Source organism: Pseudochaenichthys georgianus, chromosome 13 (assembly GCF_902827115.2).
Source record: "Pseudochaenichthys georgianus chromosome 13, fPseGeo1.2, whole genome shotgun sequence".
NCBI classification, from domain to species: Eukaryota; Metazoa; Chordata; class Actinopteri; order Perciformes; family Channichthyidae; genus Pseudochaenichthys; species Pseudochaenichthys georgianus.
In genome coordinates, this window is record NC_047515.1 from 198549 (window position 1) to 221013 (window position 22465).

Below are 22465 nucleotides of genomic sequence, written 5' to 3' on the forward strand. Positions count from 1 at the left end.
TCTAACTTAATATTTAAACCCCCCCCCCACTTATAAAATAGCACTTTTCCTCTGCTTACACCTATATGCCCTTTTATATGTTGCGAGCTGATTATCGAGCCTTCATTGTAAGAGTCGCGGGTACACTGTGTATGTGCGTATTCCACTGTAGCGCCCGGTACATTAATGGGAAACCCTAGTTTGTACATGTTCAATACATTTGTAACACTGTACACATGAACGTTTCTTTTTTCGGTTCACCAAAAAATAAATCTTACTCCAAGCTGAACTCAAATGTTGGCAGCCCTGCTTCAGACGGCAAGAACGTTACATCTACACCTAACGTTGGAACCTGACAAACCCCGCCACTCCCCGATGCGGCGAATTCTAACGCCCACAGACACAGCCGCCAGACACATTTACACTCCAGCTGTTTCCCCGCCAAAAGAGCGAGTCACGGTGAAGTAATGCCCGGTACATGGCCAAGCCAGCCCCGCAGAGCTTGAGGTTGCACCCGCAGTCTCCACCCAGGCACGGCCGCCCGTAGCGGGAGGGTCTCTCCGCCAACTCCGCAGTGACGGCTTGCAGCACCGTGGAGCTGGCGGAGGGACCCACAGTCTGCACCCAGGAACGGCCGCCCTTAGTGGGAGAGTCCCTCCTCAAGCTCCTGGTCCCGCACCGCAACCCGCTTGGAGTATGTAGGCCTACTGATTGGCGCTCACACGTTGTGAAGTGTAACTTTATACATTGTTGTAGGCTAATATATAAAACTCAAAACAGTCTATCTCTGTATATTAAATGTTTACACCAAGACCTCCTGGGCCAAGCTGCAACACGATTTCGCCACATTATGTCTGCAATAGTTAAGATAGCATTAGCTAACATTAGCTAATGTTATCTTAACTAGCAAGCATATAAACCTTGAGATTAAATACAACAAGACAGTAAAACGGTTGGGATGTTAATATGTACTCACCAAAGCAGTGTGCTAAGCACAAGATTCACTGTAATGCGACAATGACAATGACCATAGCGGCTAGCCGTTGGGGAAACGTCCATCTGCTGCAGGGCATGTTCGTAAATGTTCCAGAAAGTAACTTTGAGCGCCAAGTGGTCAAGGAGTGATCTGCGCATGTCCTAATGTTGAAAAAAATAACCATTTCCACTAACTTATTTTTTCTAAATTAGCTCACATCAATTACATTGAGTTAGTTAGGTTTTTCGACCCCGTATGTCAGCTTAATTATTAAAACTGAGTGTTAATAACAAGTTAATAAAAAATAAGTAAGCCTTACTTATTCATTCTTATTTAACACGATGTTAGGTTTTACAGTGTATGCGAACACAAACCAGACTGCTGGAGAAGAGAGATCATAGGGGGGGGGGGGGCATCGGACTTCCGATGGCCAATTAATTTTAAACAAAGAGTTCGCGCAACATACAGTAGGCATAGGGGGGTGGGGGCTGGTGAACGGTATGGTTAGGGCCGCCCCTCCCTACAGGCCAATCACGCAGGCTGCATGGGCCCCGCCTTGCGCAGGGGGCCCCGCCCAGAGGGCCTCAGCTGCTGTGCGCAGTTCTCCGCACACCCCCCCCCCCGCAAGAGTGAGAGTGAGAGGTGACAAGGGGAGCACGTCTGTAACCCGACACCGTTGCAATGAATCAACATCTGACCAATCACGCCTTTGATACGGCCACTAGTGCAGATGAAGAGATGTCGGTGTAAAGACGGTTTCAGTCCAGCGCAAGCAAGAGTGGAAAAAAATAAAACATGAAGAAACTAGAGCATCACTCGAAGGTGGGTTATTGTATGAGTCAAATGTACAACTTGCGAATGTTGTATAAGTCAAATTGCCAATTGCCATATTAAAACATCAGCTGCAATTCAGGACATGAAGAAGGCAGTCTCTGCAGAGCATATAGGCTAATGGAGATGCAGTTATTTCCAGCATTCATTATTTACCATTCATTCAAGTATTGTATGCCTTTTATCTGCTAATGTGCAGGAGGAAGAGGATACACTGTCTGTCTCGTTGGCTTACATAACAGTTACAGTTTGCAGCCTAAAAAACATGGAGCATTTTTCCCCCTTTTATTCATTTTTATGTCAATTTGCACATTTCATGGTGATGCTCAGCCTCTCCCCTTAATAATAATAATTATAATTCCTTACATTTATTATAGCGCTTTTCCAGATGCTCAAAGCGATTCACAATTACACATTACACATATCATACATGCAATGGTCATGTACCAATTGTACCAACAATACCCACAGGAGCAAGTTCAGGTGAAGTGTCTTGCCCAAGGACACAACGGCCTGACGCAGTGGCGGCAGGAGCAGGTTTCGAACTGGAGTTCCCCAGCACCCCCCTTGATCTGATGATCAGATGCACAGACCACTGCGCCACCCGTCCTAACTGTCATCATCATGTCAACTACAACACAGAGAAATACTGATAGAAATGCATGTGTAGTTGTCAACCTGATCTCCACCACGACTCCTTAACACTGCATTGCGTGGTGGAGTCACAAACTTTGTTACATTTACGTGTCGGCACCACGCAAACAACCCCAATGTAAAGTGAATGAGGCTCCTTTGTCGTGGTGCACACACGCATTTCTACAACGTCCCGCAGTGAGCTTTTATTCTATACAACGTTTTTTAAATCTACTTTATAGCTTGTAGTAACTCACGGGAGGCTTCTTTTATTTTATTTGTATTCATAATTATTTTTATTTTTCGTCAGAATTTAAAAATTACATTAGTTACGAATTTGTGTTCTCAAAAAACAGTGCATTGTGTGTAATGCAACTGTGATTTTTATTAAATTAGTTAGTTTTTAAGGAAGGCCAGAGCTTCAGCTGTGTCAAATAGATTGTTCCCTTTAGTTAACGTTATTTAAAAGATAATGATCATGTCCCCTGTATTGTATTACGAGCGTCCATTCCCATTGGATAACGGAGAATTTTACACCCGGAAGTAAGTATTCTCCTTACTGTCGATTGATTTCACAGTGATATCTGCACTACTCATCGACTAAAAAACACCAAATTGTCCTTGTTAATTACACAACATTGATTGGTTTGAATTGTGTACAATGCTTTTGTATTTTCCCCCTTCGATTCGGAGAAACAAATATTTTTTCGGAGTTTTAGGATGGCCGAAGACACTACACTACCCAGAATCCTCAGCTATCGTTTGGGACTACACCATGTGCTTAGCTTGACAAACCCCGTGATCAGTCCTCAAGCTCTGTGATTGGTTGACCTCCAACTGCATTCCATATGAAAAAAAACGTTTCGTAAAAGAGAAAATCATACTTTATTCAGCAGTGCTTGCTTTACTCTTTGAAAGTCATCACATGAATGCATTGTAATAAATAGTTTGGCTGCATTAAATATTACACATCTGTCGTAGTTCTTTATTTATCTACAGAGATCGGGCATCAGAATAGACCGGAAACTTTTTAATGACTGTTTTAAAATGCCTTTTTCTTAATGTCTTTCATTTTTGTAAAGCACTTTTGAATGTGTTATATTTTATGAAAACATTTAAATATTAAGAGTACATACAAAATAGTGGGAAAGTAGAAGGTCAATTATATAAATAGAGAATAGAAAATATCAAGAAGATACTCAAATGATATCTAGAGCAGTGGTTCTCAACCTGTGGTACGTGGTACGCGAGCTCCCGCTAGGTGGTACGCGAAGGAATCTGAAATATTAAAAAATATATATATATTTTTTTATTATTATTATTATTATTTTTATTTATTTTTTAAAAATATTATTATTAAAGGTAACGCCTCCCCGTTAGCTGCAGAAGGAAGCCATGCACGCAACGCAGCCCCGTTCCCTTAACTCCAGGTGACTTTCTGCCGCTTTCCTCCGTGGTGCTGTTCGTTTCACCACGGAGGAAAGCACTTCACTAATTGCAGTACCCATAAGGATCTGTACAAATGCCGCAGTGTTTGCGTAATATCATAACATGTGTGCCCTGGAGAATCACAGAACGGACGATCGTCCTTATTATTATGCCGTTTAAACCTATTATTTAAAGCTGTTTGTTAAATTCGGCATCATGTAAGTTGCGCTGACAGGTCCACACACTACTTCCCCGCAGCGAGGCTCCCCCGCCCTCCTGCTGATAGTTGACGAGCGTCAAGCTCCCCGTTGATAATTATCGATCTTATTGAGCACGCTGATAACAATTTTCTTTTGTAAATGGCACTTCATATCAAAAAGGTTGCCGACCCCTGTAATAGGCTATTGTTGTTTTTAGATTTATTTATTTTTGGCGTTGCTATGACTACCATACTACCCGCGAAAGATTAGAACGTTGCAAGCAAGCTATGAAAAAAAGCTGAATTATGCTTAAAAACGTGGCTCAAAACGGGAGGTATACGGAAGAGAGGTACAGAGGAGAACATTACCGGCGAAAGGGAACAAGTGAATGAGGAGGAGGAGAGTCAAGCGAGCGCAAGCGCAGGCTCCACCAGCAACGCAACAGTGCAGCGCAGCCACAACGCCGCCCAGTGCTAACGTAGCTGCGAGTAGGCTTGTTTGAGACAAGCAAGACCTGCGCAGACCTGCGCAGTTGCGATCAACGTCTTGCTAGTGCGTTGCATGATGGTTAGTCATTTTGTCCGACTTGCTCTGGAGGCTCGCCCACATGAGCCTTTGAAATCTCGCGGGACAAAGACGCCCGCAGCCTTGAGAGCGAGGCGAGGCGAGTTGGCGCAGTTGCTCTCCACGAGCTGCGGAAGCGAAATGCTTGATGGGAAACGGCTCGCTGGTATCTCGAGCTGAGCGCTGATTGGTGGTTTTTACCACGTGCTGCTGATGAAACTCTCCAATTGGCTGGCAAAAGTTTGTTGTTGTTTTGTGTCAGTTTTACGTCGCCACATCCATTCCCATTTTTCATCATTGTTCCACAATGTTTATCATCATGAAATTAATATCTATATATTTTAATATCTATATATTTTACTGCTTACCGTTTTCATACTTTATATATCTTAGCATATTCATACACACTGTTCATACTGCTCACAGGCTGATATCTAGTGTATTCATACCCAGGGTTGGGAGGGTTACTTTGTAAATGTAATCAGTTACTGATTACTGATTACATGGCTCTGAAAGTAATCCGAAAACAGTTACAGTTACGTGTCTTAAAAAACGTAATCAGATTACTTTTAGATTACTTTCTTTTTCCATTACAGATGGGTATGTTTTGGTGAACAGGAGACACAAAAAGCAAAAGGAAACTGAACGTGTTTTTACCGTTTTAATGGCGTCTCAAGAGCACAACTGAAACATAGCATCTGAAACGATGTAACAACATAATACACTTTTTGGGGATGCAGTTTGGGATGTGAGGAGTGAGGGACGCGGCTTAGAACGGGCGTGTCGCCTTCTGTCCTGCCAGTGTTGGCAGGACATGAATTAAAATGTCGAACTCGGACTTCATTTTAAGGACATTTCGGCCAGGGGTGTAGAGCTATATTTGTTTAAGCACCGGATCGGCAAAACAGGAGAATCTGTGCACCAGTCTGCCTTGATCTATGAATTCATGAATTCATGAATTCATGACACTCACAGTATTTGCTGCCCACAGCTGTTTTATAGAAGGAACACCTCCTTCACTTCATGAAATCTCTGCAGCACCAGGAGGCAGCGGGAGGGTTAACTCAGCCTCTGAGAAGACGAGTGTGCCGCACAGTGCCTTTCACGCACCGCCTTTCACGCACCGCCTTCACTGTGTTTACCTTCAGAAATAATCAGTGGTGTAGTGGGGATTTTTTTACTGGGGGGATGCTATTTTAATTAGGTAATCCCAAACAATGCCACACAAGTGCGCACGCGTGCAGTGCACTCACAAAACGGGCAGACATGTCCACAGAAACTAACTGTATGCTTTCAGTATGCTGTACAGATTCAAAACCATGGACACACTGGCACATACATTACATAAACAATGTATAGGCCTAAATTGCATAAACTACAGTATTGCAACTAAGCAGACCTCTCTCTCTCAATCTATTTAAAACTCATAACAAACAAACAAAATTCCCAAAGTTGTCCTGAAATTAACTTATTAAATAAACGAAACGAAAAATATAGCCTATTTATGCAAACAACTGAATCTGGATTTGAAATTATTCTGATTAGGCCTAGCCTACATTGCAAATAAGCAGACAGCGCTGCTTCACACACACACACACACACACACACACACACACACACACACACACACACACACACACACACACACACACACACACACACACACACACACACACACACACACACACACACACACACACACACACACACACACACACACACCTTGTGTTTTGAAGACTGATACATCCGAAATGGATGAACAAACTTTGCAGCCCAGTTTCCCAGCTTTGCAGTCTATCCACGGGTAGGCCTATGCCTCTTGTTTTCTCTGCCACATCTCCTCCGTCCATGCATCTGGGAAAGGTGAGTTTGAGCTAGCTAGGGGAACGTTGCTATAGCTAACGTTAACGTTAGTGCTAGCATTATCCACGTCTTTAGGCAGCTCTTCTGATGATGTAGTACTAGTAGCAGCTTCACTTGTAGCTTCGGTGCTGCTAGCCTCTTTCTTCTTGTGAATTATATTCTTTTTAGAAAAGAAGTCAAGTAAAAAAAGTTTGCCTGCCATTATAGAGCTTTTTCTTTAGCGTTCTTGAGGGAAAGAGCTGCCGCAAAATCGGCGGGCGGCGAGCTGGCTCTCCCCAGTGGGTGTGTCACTGAGACACCCCCAGCTCTCCGCAGGGTCACGAGCGTGATGACAAATCATAATTATTTAAGGAAATCGTTTTTTTTTGTATTATAATTACTGTGAAATGTATTATGTTTTTGTCATTATTACAACAAATACACACTTGCAACTGATAACACTGGCAATGATTTTATATTTATTAGAGTATTAAAAAAAAGATCATGCTCCAAATAAGTGGGGGTACAGCGTACCCCAGTGTGAGAAAAAGTTTTTAGAGAGTACTTGTCCATGGACAAGTGAGTTTGGAAATGTACTTGTCCGAATACATTTTTCACTTGTCCAGAATGGACAAAAATTGGGGCCACTGGAATCTTCTTCTTCGTCATCGTATTTTACATTTTCCCATGGTTTTTATGACACCGCTAAAGTAAGTGAGCGGTAAGATTTTACTGCATCACACAAAGGGTTGGGTATCGTTTGGATTTTAACGATTGGCTTTTCGATTCCGGTTATTTTTGGTTCTCGGTTCCGGTTCTTTGAGAAGGTCAAAATAAGTCCCATGACAAACTGGGAGAAAAATATATTTATGAAAACATTAAGTCAAATCTGTATTCCTATTTACAAATCACTTCATACTGTTGAATACAATTAAATAAATTCATCTCTGCATTGTTTAGTTAGTTCTAAGTGGTGCAGTTTGAGAATGTACAATTGGCCCAGTCTCCTCTGATGTTACACTGCAACCTGCCTGTGAGACAGAGTCCAACCACACATGTCCAACACATAGGACATACATAACCTAATAATAATAATAATATATTATATTTATAGCCTATAGGCCTAGCGCTTTTCTACAACTCAAAGATGCTTGCACGCATTTATTTACTTTTACAAACAGTGAGCAGCTGCCCAGCTGCTCACTGTTTGTAAAAGTAAATAAATAGTATTTTCATTATGTACTTTCTATACCCTGCTTCATAAACAATACTGACATCCCTGTGCTCCTCCGAGTCTGGGGGTCCGGGGATGTGAGGACAGCGCGAGGACACAGACAGGGAGGCTGCTTTACTTCATAAAGGAAATGGCGGTCAATATTAACAACACAGGAGCTAAAACGCTTAATAACCTTCATTACGTGTTAGAGAAAGAACATAAGAAAGTTTGACAAAGATGAGGCTGTTAAACGGGCAGCGGATCTGCTGTGTGTAGAAAGAGAGAGAGAGACGCTGAGCTGCACCGTGCAGCGATCAGCTGATACGGAGCATAGAGAGAGCTGCAGTCCGCGGGGCTCGGGGGCTCGGCCTCGCCTCCTGTCCTCACAACTCTTATTAATCCCGGTACCGGACAATTGTTATTTGTTCCTACTCGGAACCGAGTTTTGCTTCCCAACCCTGCCACTGTGCTACACTTACCACCCCGCTCCGCCCCGCCCCGTTAACTGTACAGAAAGCGGCGAGATGCATTTCCTTAGGAATCGACAAGCAGAACCGAAACTACATTTCTAAACGAACAATGGCGGACACGTACAATTTGCGAATGAGTTCTGCCTTTTGTAAACTGAATGTATCAATAATTTGTCAATAAATCAGGCTGAAAAACGTCACTTGTCCGCCGGACAAGTCAATTGAAAGATTTTTTTCAAACGCTTTTTTGGTCCATCTGCGTTGGTAATAGGTTTTGTGGGCTGTGATGATTCGGCTGTACCTACTAGTAATGAATATTACATGTTAAGAGGAAATCTTTCCACCAATAATTCCAATAAGTAATCCAAAATGTATTCACTTCAGGTTTACGAAAGTAACTGTAATCAGATTACTCGTTTTTCAAATGTAACGCGAGCTGAATACAGTTACTTGATTTTTGTATTCTGATTACGTAACGCCGTTACAAGTATTCCGTTACAACCCAACCCTGTCATACCCCACTGTTTATTTATCATTCAATTCATTCTATATGTTATTCTGTAGATTGTGTACATTACTTTCCACTTCACTGCTTGTTGCACCTGGTTAGAAGCTAAACTGCATTTCGTTGTCTCAGTACCTGTAATATGTGCAATAACAATAAAGTTTCTCTTTAAGTTAAACCAAATCATTAAAATAAAATATATTGTAATGTAATGATTTGGTTTAACCTTATTTATATTCAATAAATATATACATCATTTAAAATGGCAAGATTAAATCAAATTACATCCATGTTGTACACATCATAAAGCTTAAAGTGGCAGCTAAAGAATTAACACAGCAGCAGGTCTGTTCAATTCATGCTCATTCAGCTTCATGTGTGCGGATCTGAAGGGACTGATCATTTGTAGCCTGTCCACCTATCAGTTTTGCAAACATTAAGAGGGAGGAGCATTTCTAATGATGGAACCCAGTCACTGGTGTGGTTCCTCATCATGACTGAATTAACACACCTATATAAAGCAATGGAGATCACCTTTGTCTACAGTGGGTAAAATGGAATTTCCGCCATTGCAAACCCAGCCAGTCAAGCCGACTCCGAGTCCAAGCTGTCCGACTTAAGACGAGCTTTTTGACACCTCCCCCGGCTGCGATCGGCTACTCTCGTCTACTTTCGAGGCGAGCCGCAATGTGTCTCAAACAAGCCTATTGACTCCATCAGCAGCAGCGCAAGTGAGTCCATAAAAAAGAGAGTTCGGAAATACAACCAGGGTTACATTACATTTGGATTCAGCTGCAGTGGGACAGATAATGAGCCCAGACCACAGTGCGTGATTTGTGGTGAAGTGTTAAGTAACAATTCTATGAAACCATCGCACCTCCAACGGCACCTTAAAACTAAACACGCCCACCTGCAAGACAAGCCAGCGGAATTCTTTACAAGAAAATGTGATCTACTGAATAAGTGCAAGTCAACGATCCAATCCAGCTGTACACCCATAGCCAAGGCCCAGGAAGCCTCGTATCGTGCCAGCCTCCGCATTGCAAAAGCCGGTAAGCCACACACAATTGGCGAAAAATGTTGTCTCCCACTCGCAAAAGAAATGACAGAAATCATGTGTGGCGAGAAGGCTGCCAAACAGTTACATTTGGTGTCACTTTCAAATGACACTGTGTCACGGAGAATAGTAGAGATGGCAGAGGATGTTAAAAATACATTGATTGAGCGCAAGTAGTAGCTATTATTCCATCCAGCTGGACGAGACTACTGAGGTTGCAGATTTGGCCAATTTGATGGTTTATGTCAGATATGAACATGATGGTGCAGCTCAGGAAGACTTTCTGTTCTGTCAACCACTGGAGACCAGAACAACAGCTGAGCACATATTCCAGCTCCTAGACAAGAGAATGGACTTGAATGGAAAAAGTGTGTTGGAGTCTGCACAGACGGCGCGAGGGCTATGACTGGCCACCACAGCGGAGTAGCAGCTCGGATCAAAGAGGTTGCACCGGAGATGCGATGGACACACTGCATCATCCACCGGGAGGCGCTGGCGGTGAATAAGATGCCCGATGGCTTGAAGTTTGTGCTGGACTCTGCTGTGAAGAGTGTGAACTTCATAAAGGCCCGCCCGATGCAGTCTCGCTTATTCCAAGTGCTCTGTGATGAGATGGGCAGCGAGCATGTCCAACTTCTGCTCCATACAGAAGTAAGATGGCTATCAAGAGGGAAAGTGCTTTCAAGGCTTTTTGAATTGCACAGAGAAGTCCAAGTCTTCTTACAGGAAGAAAACGTCCCCTTATCAGATATGTTTGATGATACAGTGTGGCTCAGCCAGTTGGCATACTTGTCAGACATTTTCTCCCGTTTAAACGACCTGAATTTGGGACTACAGGGACTCTCCATCAATGTGGTTGATGTGCAGGACAAAATCAACACAATGCTGAAAAAGTTGGAGTTATTCGAAATCAAAGTCAAGGCAGTTGATGTTTCAGCTTTCCCTACTTTCGAGAGTGTTCTGTCTGAGAACGAGCTGACCCTTGATGAAGGAGTGAGGGACAACATGGTTGCACACCTTGTCTCACTCAGACAACAGTTCCGCCAGTATTTCCCAGTGATGACCGAAGACAACAGCTGGATGAGAAGCCCGTTCAGCATGGAAGCCTCTGGACTGCCAAAGAACTTAACTGTGGCTGAGCAGGAGAGTTTAATAGAGTTGTCTTGTGATGAAACACTAAAGCCTGCTTTCAGAAAGCAGTCTTTAGTGGACTTTTGGATAAAGCAACACAGAGAATACCCCGCCCTGTCTGACAAAGCTGTGCGCTTTCTCCTTCCTTTTGCGACCACATATCTGTGCGAGAAAGGCTTCTCTTCCCTTGCTGTTATTAAAACCAAATACAGAAGCAGGCTGAATGCTGAGCCAGACCTGAGACTGAAGCTCACCTCGATTGACCCAGACATCAAAGGACTGTGTTCACGGAGACAGGCGCAACCTTCTCATTAGATTTAGGTGACTTGTCAATGGACACCAACGTGTGGCAGAGAGAGAGTGAGAGTGTGTGTATGAATGAAGTACTGTACAGTTGTCATTTGTTATTATTTGGTTCTGTTCCCAGTTGCTGTGTGTGTGTGTGTGTGTGTGTGTGTGTGTGTGTGTGTGTGTGTGTGTGTGTGTGTGTGTGTGTGTGTGTGTGTGTGTGTGTGTGTGTGTGTGTGTGTGTGTGTGTGTGTGTGTGTGTGTGTGTGTGTGTGTGTGGGGCAGATGTGTTTGTGTGGCCTCAAATATTTCAAAATGAAAAGCTAAAAATACTACTCTGGGAATATAAAGAGAGCTGCATTGTTGCAGGACAGCTAGTCTCTGCCTGCCTGAGGGAATCAAACTGAGCTGACACACCAAATTCTAAGCAGTTTGTTTATAACTGTTTATGTGTTTATTTGTGTGTATTTGTGTATAGATGTTGCAACATAGAGCTTTGGCAATATATGTCACTATGGTCATGCTATGAAAGCTATTGCATTTAATTGAGAGTGTGTGTATGTATGATTGAAGTACTGTACAGTTGTCATTTGTTGTGTGAGAATAGGTTATTATTTTGTTCTTTATGTTCTCACTTGTGGTGTGTGTGTGAGTGATGAGTGAGGGGGAGAGGGACTGCCCTTTGTACATGTAGCTGTTGCTGACAATAAATAATGTTATTATGAATACATTTGCCTCCGAGTCCTGCATGAACTGTACGACTGTATTTTAACATTGGTCATATGGTGGTACTTGGAGAGCCAACTATTTTCTCAGGTGGTACTTGGTGTAAAAAGGTTGAGAACCACTGATCTAGAGTAAAACAGTTTAGTGCCTGATAGGAGGATGTGCTAACTAGGCTTTATTTAAAGAAATGTGCAGAATACGACAGTGTAATGGTGGAAGTATACACACATTGATAGATGTCTTGTAATGCACTGTTGAGGAACCTGTGACCCAAGTTTTTCATTCATTGAATAACTACGCTGTTGTGTATATGATATGTCAATAAACCTTAGAAAATCTTGAAATCTTGAAAGGGATGTGCAAAATAGCAATTATATACAGTCTTTAATTAACTATTAGAGAATAACGAGTAATGAATATGCTTTAAACGGATCTGCAGATAAATATTTAGTCTTCTCAAGCACCAACTATCAAATATCTCTCCTGATTGTTGGCACTTGACAATCACCTTCACTGAATTTCATTCAGGTGTAACTAAAGTCTGATTTAAGGGTTGTTTATATTTCACATCATTAATCCAAATCTGTAAAGTAACTAAAATAAATGTAGTGGAGTAAAAATACCAGGTTAACCTTAAAGAAAGCCCTCAGGATTATAAAAGACCCCATCACCCCAGCCACAAACTGTTCTGTCTGCTGCAGTCTGGCAGGCGGTACCGCAGCATCCGGACTAAAACCACCAGACACAGAGACAGCTTCATCCCACAGGCTACACGATTATTAAACACCTGAACTTAGAAATAACATTCTGGTTGCTACTTAGAAATTATTTATCTAATATATCATATTCCAATCACTTGTATATAGACTCTTATTGCACTATTTCACTATTTTTTCTGTGTATCTGTTTTATTGCGTAGCACTGTTGGAGGAGCCTGTGACCTAAGGAGGGGGGGGGGGCACGTTCGATTCCTGTTTTGAATAGTGTGCCGTCGATGGGTTTCATTCCATTTCAAAGTCCTTTTTGACGCTCTGTGTAAACTTCGCGCATCCAATCACAGAGGTTGAGGACTGATCACGGGGTTTGTCAAGCTAAGCACATGGTGTAGTCCCAAACGATAGCTGAGGATTCTGGGTAGTGTTGTGTCTTCGGCCATCCTAGAACTCCGAAAAAATATTTGTTTCTCCGAATCGAAGGGGGAAAATACAAAAGCATTGTACACAATTCAAACCAATCAATGTTGTGTAATTAAAATCAATCGACAGTAAGGAGAATACTTACTTCCGGGTGTAAAATTCTCCGTTATCCAATGGGAATGGACGCTCGTAATACAATACAGGGGACATGATCATTATCTTTTAAATAACGTTAACTAAAGGGAACAATCTATTTGACACAGCTGAAGCTCTGGCCTTCCTTAAAAACTAACTAATTTAATAAAAATCACAGTTGCATTACACACAATGCACTGTTTTTTGAGAACACAAATTCGTAACTAATGTAATTTTTACATTCTGACGAAAAATAAAAATAATTATGAATAAAAATAAAAAGCTATAAAGTAGATTTAAAAAACGTTGTATAGAATAAAAGCTGCGGGACGTTGTAGAAATGCGTGTGTGCACCACGACAAAGGAGCCTCATTCACTTTACATTGGGGTTGTTTGCGTGGTGCCGACACGTAAATGTAACAAAGTTCGTGACTCCACCACGCATTGTGGTGTTAAGGAGTCGTGGTGGAGTCACGCATTCTGGTGAGATCAGGTTGGTAGTTGTTGATACATCGCTGACGGAGGGAACTACATTTGAATACAGATTTAAGAAATATCAGTTGTTGATCATGTAATAAGCATGTTTTGTATTACAACTATATTATAATACAATAATATAGTATTTATATTATTGAATTGATTATGATTATTATTAGTAGTAGAAGTAGTTTATTTGCATTCATTATATTGTAATATTTTTGAGGCTGGTATTTGGCAGGAAATGCAGACGTATTCACCTGTAAACGCATACTGAACGACATACATGCACATTTACCATTTACCTCACTGTATAAAAAAGTAACTGTGTTGATAATAATAATAAACAGGAATTATATTTGCAAAGTAGCCTACTTTGTTTCCAAAAACATTTGTTTTACTCCTGTCGGTAGGGGGGGGGGGGCTCATCTCACAATGTCGCTTGGGGCCCCAAGTTGGCCAGGGGCGGCCCTGGGTATGGTCAATGTTTTTAAACACTGTGAAATGTTGACTTTATTTGATAATTTCAGTTCAAAACTAATGTTCATATTTCTCTTTTTGAGAAGAGAAATATTAATATGTTAGTGGCTGACCCAGCCCCATGGTCTGGAAATAGAAGTGCACTGTTTTGCCTGGCTGGACCTGTATTGTATAGGAAAGGAGTGAGCAGAGGGTGGAGTTGTCGATTCTTGTTCTGTTTTTTGTGAAAAATCCCTCTCAGACTTTCAGTTGCGCGCTACTAAAGAGACGCACTACCATGGAAACCAAACAATGGTGAAGCTGTATTGAAGTCCGAGTGGAAACAGTAACATTTGGAGCGTTATGTTAGAATGAAACAGCCAGGTCGTGACTCACAAAAAAAATGTGTTACTTCACTAACTGTAAGCTTGTCACTCAGAGTAACCTACAGTTAACTTAGCTGCTGGAGAAGAAAGGTCAGGGGGGAGAGCTGCGGCTAATGGGCCATTAGGTGTGTAAACATCATAGACTGTATAAAGGTAAACACACAGCTGAGAGTTGCCGTTTCATTCAGACTGTTTAAGGCTGCGGCCACACGAGGACGAAAACGGTCGTTTGCATTACTGTTTAGTGTCATATAGACCGTTCGGCCACACGAGGACGACCGAATACGGCACTAAACGACTGAGGAAACGATAACGGGTCCCAAGGTGGATAGAACGGCATACGCAACGCTCTGGGGGGTCCAACGGCTCCGTGTGTACGCCCTATACGATCATTTTCTGATAATGATGAGGCAATAGCCCCGCCTCTCCCCACCTCTGCTGCTCACCCCCGCGTCAAATAAACTCCACCCTGAATTCAGATTATTTATCTTTCTCTCGATATGGACCTAAACGCGAGTGAAGTCTAATCTGACAGGACGGAGACACGCAGCTCTGCTCACCTGCAGCTCCTCCCGCTGCAGCAAAACACACACTTCAAGTCAGATCATCACCCTTAGCTATTTTAATTACCTCTCAAACTTCCTAAACTAGTTATAAATATGTTTATTTTTACTGTCGACCGGGTCACTCATTACTGGATCAGCTGCTGCATGAGACAGACACTGACGCTGTCCGAAGAGAGGGAGGAAAAAGAGAGGCTCCGTGTATTTTATTATTATAATATATAGAGTCGTTATTCATTTGTTTTAAAGCTCAATAAATAACAAAGAAGCCCTTTGACCGGCACTTTTATAATTTTGTCCGGAAGATTTAAACTGTAATACACGCTGACTGGCGAAAAACTCTGCCCGGTTCCCTCTGCCCCCACCGCGGAGAATAAACAGAAGGGCAACCATGACAACCATGCTTCTTCGCTGCTTTTGTGGAGGGAGTTACAGCGCCACGTACAGGCTCGGCATATGTACTGCAGCTTCTCCAGCGGTTGGAGCTAAACGGAGCGGTCTCGTGTGGGCAGACACTATCCGGATAACTATTGCGTGTGGACGGAAGCTTTTTTGCGATTGCGTTTGCGTTAATCCTATGCGTTTAGCCGTTTTCATCCTCGTGTGGCCGCAGCCTAAAAAACGGTAACAACGGACTATTTTTCTTAGCGGATGCATGTCAATTTAAATCAATACATACAACCATTTTTTAAATCAATAAAAACATTTTCTAAATCCATAAAAGCATTTCAATTTATATTGGGAGTCATGTCATTACTTTGTTGAGCATGTGGCCGTGTAATAAGTGGGATAATTTGCAGCGACTTGATCCTTATGGGGAAAATAACACCCTTCATCCAGATCAAGATCCCTCCGCTACGCGTCAGGACCCTGATCTGCCGACGAGGCTCCATTAAAATATAAATATTTTTAGTGAATTACTGAGTTTAGGCACGTTAATAACGTTTTAATGAAGCTAACTACAGTATATTCATATTTGTCAGTGCTTTCATGTCAATTCGGCGAACATAAACATAAATGATCGTGGTGAAGATGATGATTAAATTAGGATTAAAAATCGAGAGCCGGGCTGCATTTCCTCCCGTTCGTTTTTGGAGCCGGCGGGCTTCCTGATGTTTTTTGTACAGTAGTTGTGGACTAACCAACATTATTTTGTTAAATAAAAACATGGTGATGTTTTGTAAATGATTACATGTCTCTTATTTAGCACAGAGTATGATCCTATCCGTGACATATGGATCTTAACAAAGGTCCGCTATACAGTAGTAGGCCTACCAGACATAAATCTACCGTACTGTATCAGAGTTTATTTCACATGAGCTCCAGTGTGGAACCCCACTGCACCCCCTGGTGGATCAATGATCCATTGCAGCTGGCTTCATTATAATTAAATGTATTTATCAAGGGGGCGGTCTCAAGTCACGCTGGAAGTTTTCCTTTGAGCGAGGGCAGACCCCGTGCCGGCCACGGCCCTCGCGTTTCAAACTGTCTGAAATGAGGTGCTACATCTGTACCATCAGGACTCTCTTGTTTATGTTTTAAGTTTTATGGTAAAAAATGTTTACCCTATTCACATTTTAAATACGAATTTGGGACATGCATTTTAAAGGGTAATCCTTTCAATAATTACTAGATGTAATTTGTGTCTAGCACTATGGTCCCAGCAGGTTCGAATTATGTTTCTATGTCAGTTGGCAACAGAAAAACAATCTATTTCCTAAAGCAAAAGGTGATGTCTTATACTTAAACTCTACCTACTAAACTATCAGTGCAGGTGTGGGAAGTCTTAGTGGAAGCGAAAGGATCAATATAAGTCAATAGAGACGTATTTGTTTTGAGGAGCTAACTCAAAGTGATTCATTGTCAATTCCTGCCTTTTAAAAGTTTGATTCATTTTGTTATTCATTATTTGTACGTGTTGGTAAGTATGCATCTCTGTGAAACTAAGAAAACCACCAGCTCTGTGGAAGTGTGAAGGAAGTAAGAGACAGAGGAAGGCGAGAGAGGGGGAATGAAGAAATGAATAGAGAGAGGGAGGGAAGGAAGTGACAGGGGCGATAGAAGACAGAAGGAAAGAAGCTTAAGGAATGCTAATGAATAAATGATGCACCATGTTGACATTCCTTTCTTTCTCTCTCCATTCCATACCTGTACCCCCCCCCCCCCCCCCCCCTGTCTCCCTGTCTCTTCCCCCCCTCTCCTGCAGGAAGGACGCAGCTCTTGTTAGCTTGACATCCTGCTGTGGCCCTGAGGCCGGAGATGTGACTGCAATGTGAATTGACCCTAAAGGACTGAGAGTACATGAGGACTGCTTTGATCCAACAATCTCAGGTAGGTCGTTGAATGGAATGTTGGAATTCACAAATGTTCGTATAGAGGAAGTAACATGTGAGTTATTTTTGGAATAGGATCTTGTGTGTCATATGTATTGTTAATAGGACAGAAATGGTTTCTCAAAGTTCAGGATGCCCCCAAAGATGTTGGGTGCTTAAGGTTACCGTTGTAAATGTAAATATTGGACTACGGGCAGTGTGTCTCAACTCAGTCATATTAGCAGGCAGAGCTTTTTAAAAAGACATACTGTGCATAAAGGTGCTGCGTATGCGTATCACAGTGTTGTGTTCCTGTGTTACTGCTTTGGCCTGGTGGATATAAAGATATCCATCATTTTGTATACATTTTCTTAATCCAGATGAACAGCTCAAAGATCTTTATATAGCTGGTCACCTTTTAATTCCATTATACTTCTTCCAAACATGGGTGGACACCGGGAGAAAATTGCCGAAGTTGAGATTTCAAGGCCACGTTGCCTACTGAGTTACCTCAGGAGTGGTAACTGGTGAGTACGGAGCCCCCAAAGGGACTTACTTTCTTCTGCAAACGAGAAAGTTAGCACAAGAAAGTCACCAAATGTTTACAGGCTTTCAAATCCTTGGATCAGGAAGGAAAGAGAGAGAAGCTTTTTTGCTGAACCTTTCTGAGTCTCTTAACACACGTATACATGTATTAAAGACATCAAAAAGTGAATTTAAAAAAGGGGACCTCTTAATGTTGAGCAGACTAGTCGAGGATTCCTTCTGGTGAAATGTTTTGTAATGTGGCCTCCCTTTCGCCGATCATTCATTTAATCATTACAACTTAGAGATACATATGTGATACATTCTGTGAAGGATCTATTAGTTTCAGGCAGGTCCGGGTAATTGGAAATATAAAACATGTTTTTATAAAAGGATGATTAATGAACGTTACAGCAGCATTTGACCAAATGTCACTAAACCTTTTCGTCACTTGTTCCACAATTTCATTCCAAGTGATGAAATATTAAAATAGAAAAGTGGCGGCAGCTCCATCCCAGGAGAACCTGCTATTGTCTAAAATGTATAATTCAAGCATAGAAGTGTTCACATTGAGGCACCCACGGACAGCTGGAAGTTTGATCACACAGCTGATAAATACTTTGTGCACCAGGAGACAGGTTGGTATTGTAAGAGTCGGGAGGAGCTGATAATTTATTCCGGGAAATTACTCTGACCTACTAATTGACCTAACCGAAGTTATTGAGTCTATGTAAGTTTACTGCTTGGCTCAGATCCACCAACGTCAGCAAGGTCTCACCTCTATTAACTCCTGAAGAACCAGGTTCAATTAACTGCTGTTTTAATTCAGACAACCCTCTAAATCTGTTTAAGCGATCCCGAAGGATTTTGATATCAGTAAATGAGGTGTGGCCCTACTTAAGTGTGAGTGTGGCAGGGTGCACTCTTACCTTTGAAGCAGGAGAGGAGAGTGCTTCCTGTTGTCCAGTATCTCTCTCAGCATTGGCTAAGACCCCCTCATCTGCTTACACTAAAAATGTAATTGTCAAAGCAACCTTGAACATTTGAAATCAGTTCAGACGTTTCTTTGATCTCCAAACATACTCTACGCTAGCCCCTTTAACTGCAAACCATGTGTTTCCTCCATCCTTAGTAGATGGCACATTTACTATTTGGTTTAACCAAGGCATTACAACATTTCAAAGACCTTTATGTTGACAACACATTTGCCTCTTTCCAAAAGTTATCTGATAACTTTGCACTACCTAGGCAACATTTCTTCAGGTATCTACAGATTCGCACTTTTGTTAATAATAGATTTCCTCAGTTTCCTGATCACCCAGCTGATTCGCCGTTAGACACACTCCTTAGGCCGTTACCTACTCTGAAGGGAATGATGACGTGTATTTACGCTCAGATTTATTCTCTTCGTTTGGTTACCCTGAACTCCATTAAATCTCTTTGGGAAACAGATCTTGGGGAGGAGATTTCAGAAGAACTTTGGGAAAAATCCCTTGCTAATGTACACACATCTTCTATTTGTGCTAGACATGGACTGATTCAGTGCAATACTTTGCACTGAATCAGTCCATGTCTAGCACTACTAGCACTGTACTACTGTACATCGCACACACTTCTCAGGCTCTCTACATATATATATAGAGGTGGACCCAACTTGTTACAGATGTAGCCAAGCACCGGCGAGTCACGCACACATGTTCTGGTTTTGTCCGCTCTCACACTCTTATTGGACTGACATCTTTAGATCACTGTCAGAAATCACTGGAAAACCGATCGCTCCTAATGCCATAGCCGCACTGTTTGGTGTGACCCCACCCACATGGCCTCTCTCTCCTCTGGAGACAGCATTCATAGCCTTTGTTACCTTACTAGCCAGATTCCGATATTGCTCATGTGGAAGTCTCCAACATCCCCTTAACACACCTCGTGGTTAAAAGAAGTCCTAAATTCCGCCAAACTCGAGAAGCTAAGGTGCATACTGAGGGGCTCCCTGAGGAAACTCCACAAGATGTGGAACCCCTTCTACAGGTGTACACGGGAGCTGGACTTGCCGGGTGTCTCTGTACAATAGGGTGGTGGACCTGAGGTGTTAAACTGTGATTAGTGGGCGGCTGACTGACCAACAAGTGCTATGTTTTTATTTGGTATTTTTGTTCCATTTAAACACAGTGTTTGATTTCTACTCTTTCATTATGTTATTAATAATGGACTTAGACTCAGAGCCTTTACAGGGGTAGACATTAAGGGCCATTCGGGCCGGTGGAATTGTATTATCACTGGCCCCATCATTGTCCACTGGCCCGGAGCATTTGTCCACCAAAAAAAAAATAGACTAATAATGAAGAAAATTAACACATTTGTTGCAATAGTAATTTATGCACTAACTACATTACTACTTGTACTACAACATTTGAATCATCAGTTCTTCCTCATTTTCCTCAATTGTTCATATTTGGTTTATTAAAATAATCATATTGTGGTCATTGTTAAAAAATGTCTGCTATTATTATGAGTATTAATATTTGTATAATGCACTTTCTGCCTTCCTGTCATTAGGAGTTAGACATGTAATGGCTATGTAGTAGATTAGATTAGAACCTTCATTATCCTAAACTGCTGGGACATTTCCCTAAAGCCAATACCTTTATTTTCTACTCTTCACTTACTTGTCAGCATAGGTCGGCATTGATGTACAGAGCCGACAGAAGGAGATGGGTCTGGCTGCAGACCGCAGCAAGGAGGCGGATCGTATAGGGGCGGATCGTATAGGGGCGGATCGTATAGGGGCGTTTCCTGACTTTTTTTATCCAATAGCAACTTAAGGGATTCCAGCTGCTTTTATAAATCCTCGCAGAAGAAGTCATTCGTTCTAGTGATGGGAATTCCGGCTGTTCTTGGTGAGCCGGATCATTTGGCTCGGCTCACCAAGAAGAGCCGGCTCTTTCGGCTCCCAAAGGGCTCTTCGGTTTACCACATATTATACCTTTTAATTAAATCAAGTGTAGCCCTGTTTTGACTAATGAATGATGTATATGTGTACACATATATCACTTAAATTATTCAATACATCCTTTGTACTGAAGTATTCAAAAGTAAAATTACATGTTTAATATAAATTATTTGCTGTGGCCAATTGTTTTCATTGCATTTACAGACCCGTGTAACTCTCTGATACCACCCAATGAATGCATTGACTTGCTTGTAGAACCACGCTACGCAAAACAGATAGCAACACCTATAAAAACTATTTTAAAAAAGGAGCTACTGTATCAACCTATATAAAGTATATAAATATAGTTGTTCTCCCTGCAGGAGAGGGGAGCATGCTTTGAGATCAGCTGCTAGGCTGCAGCGGGGAGAAGAGGGGGACAAAAAGAGATCTCCGTCCTCCGTGTTTTATTCTTATAGAAGTAAGAAGAGAAGTAATGGGGCAGAAACCCTCCTTTTTACGCAGCGGTCCAGACATAGACATCAAACGGCGACACATATTCAGTTGCCAGTTACTTTGGCATTAGGGCAGGGATATCTAGATACTTTCCAAGGTTTGACATAATGAATTGTGCTACTTTTAAAGAAGCAACGATGTTTTCAAATCTGTAATCAAAAAGCTCCTCAAAAACACTATAGAAGCAGTTCCTGCCGTTGGTACGTTAGTTCAAACAGTAACAACGGACTACTTTTCTTAGCGGATGCATGTCAATTTAAATCAATACATAAAACTATTTTTTAAACCAATACCATTATTTTCTAAATCCATAAAAGCATTTCAATTAATATTGGGAGTCATGTCGTTACTTTGTTGAGAATGTGGCCGTGTAATAAGCGGGATAATGTGCACATTGCATAATGTGCCTTCATGCCGATCTAGATCCCTCCGCAAAAAACAATAAAAAAACGGCTCGTTCGCGACCGACACATCACTAGTTCTTTAACGGAGCGTCCACACTACAGCTTCAAAAAAAGCTTGGAGCTGGGCGTGTCTGGAGCTTGGGGATTTTATTCAAGCAACGCGACCAACAACCAATCACATGAATGTCCCGCCCCGGACATACAAAGCAAAAAAACCCGGTTCTTCTCCACTATTGCTAAAATGGATGCCAGTGTTGTAGCAAGGGTAAGAAGGGCAAGAAGGGTAACACGTGCGTGTGCAAGGTTGCATAAAGTGTATACATTGTCTCGCAGGAAGCAAGATAGTGTGCGTCACTGTTGGGTACATCCTATACTCCGAAAACGTTTGCAACGGGGGGAATACCACGTTTTGGTCCAAGAGCTCCGTCTGGATGACAACCTCTTTCAGCAAAGACGTGTTTGACGAGTTGCTCAGAAAAGTGGGTCCACTGATTACAAAGGCTGACACCCATCTGCGTTTGTCAATCGTACCTGCCGAGCGACTTGCCATATGCCTACGGTACGTTTTGTGTATTTCTACTTCTTTCATCTGACTCTGTATAGAAGGAGAGAGAATGCATGAATGAAGTCTGTGATTTAGTTCACATGGATAACATTAATTAAGATAGCTAGGTAAACACAGTATGTGGGGGGGTGGGGTGTGGTCTGTGTGTGTGTAGGGGGATCTGTGTGTGTGTGTGTGTGTGTGTGTGTGTGTGTGTGTGTGTGTGTGTGTGT

General features: G+C 42.0%; 1 protein-coding gene and 1 pseudogene across 3 annotated transcripts in view; both read left to right on the forward strand.

Annotated features, from left to right (window-relative positions):
* Window positions 1-11147, forward strand: part of LOC117457486 (zinc finger BED domain-containing protein 5-like) — a 30393-nt pseudogene extending 19246 nt beyond the window's left edge.
* A 6062-nt stretch (window positions 11148-17209) lies between these two features.
* The window catches only part of LOC117457758 (leucine-rich repeat and fibronectin type III domain-containing protein 1-like protein), a 252851-nt gene continuing 247595 nt past the window's right edge, over window positions 17210-22465 (forward strand). For all 3 annotated transcript variants that reach the window (XM_071205284.1, XM_034097986.2, XM_034097984.2), the window contains exon 1: window positions 17210-17333. The gene's annotated coding sequence lies outside the window, so the exon portion shown is untranslated. The remainder of the gene's footprint in view (window positions 17334-22465) is intronic.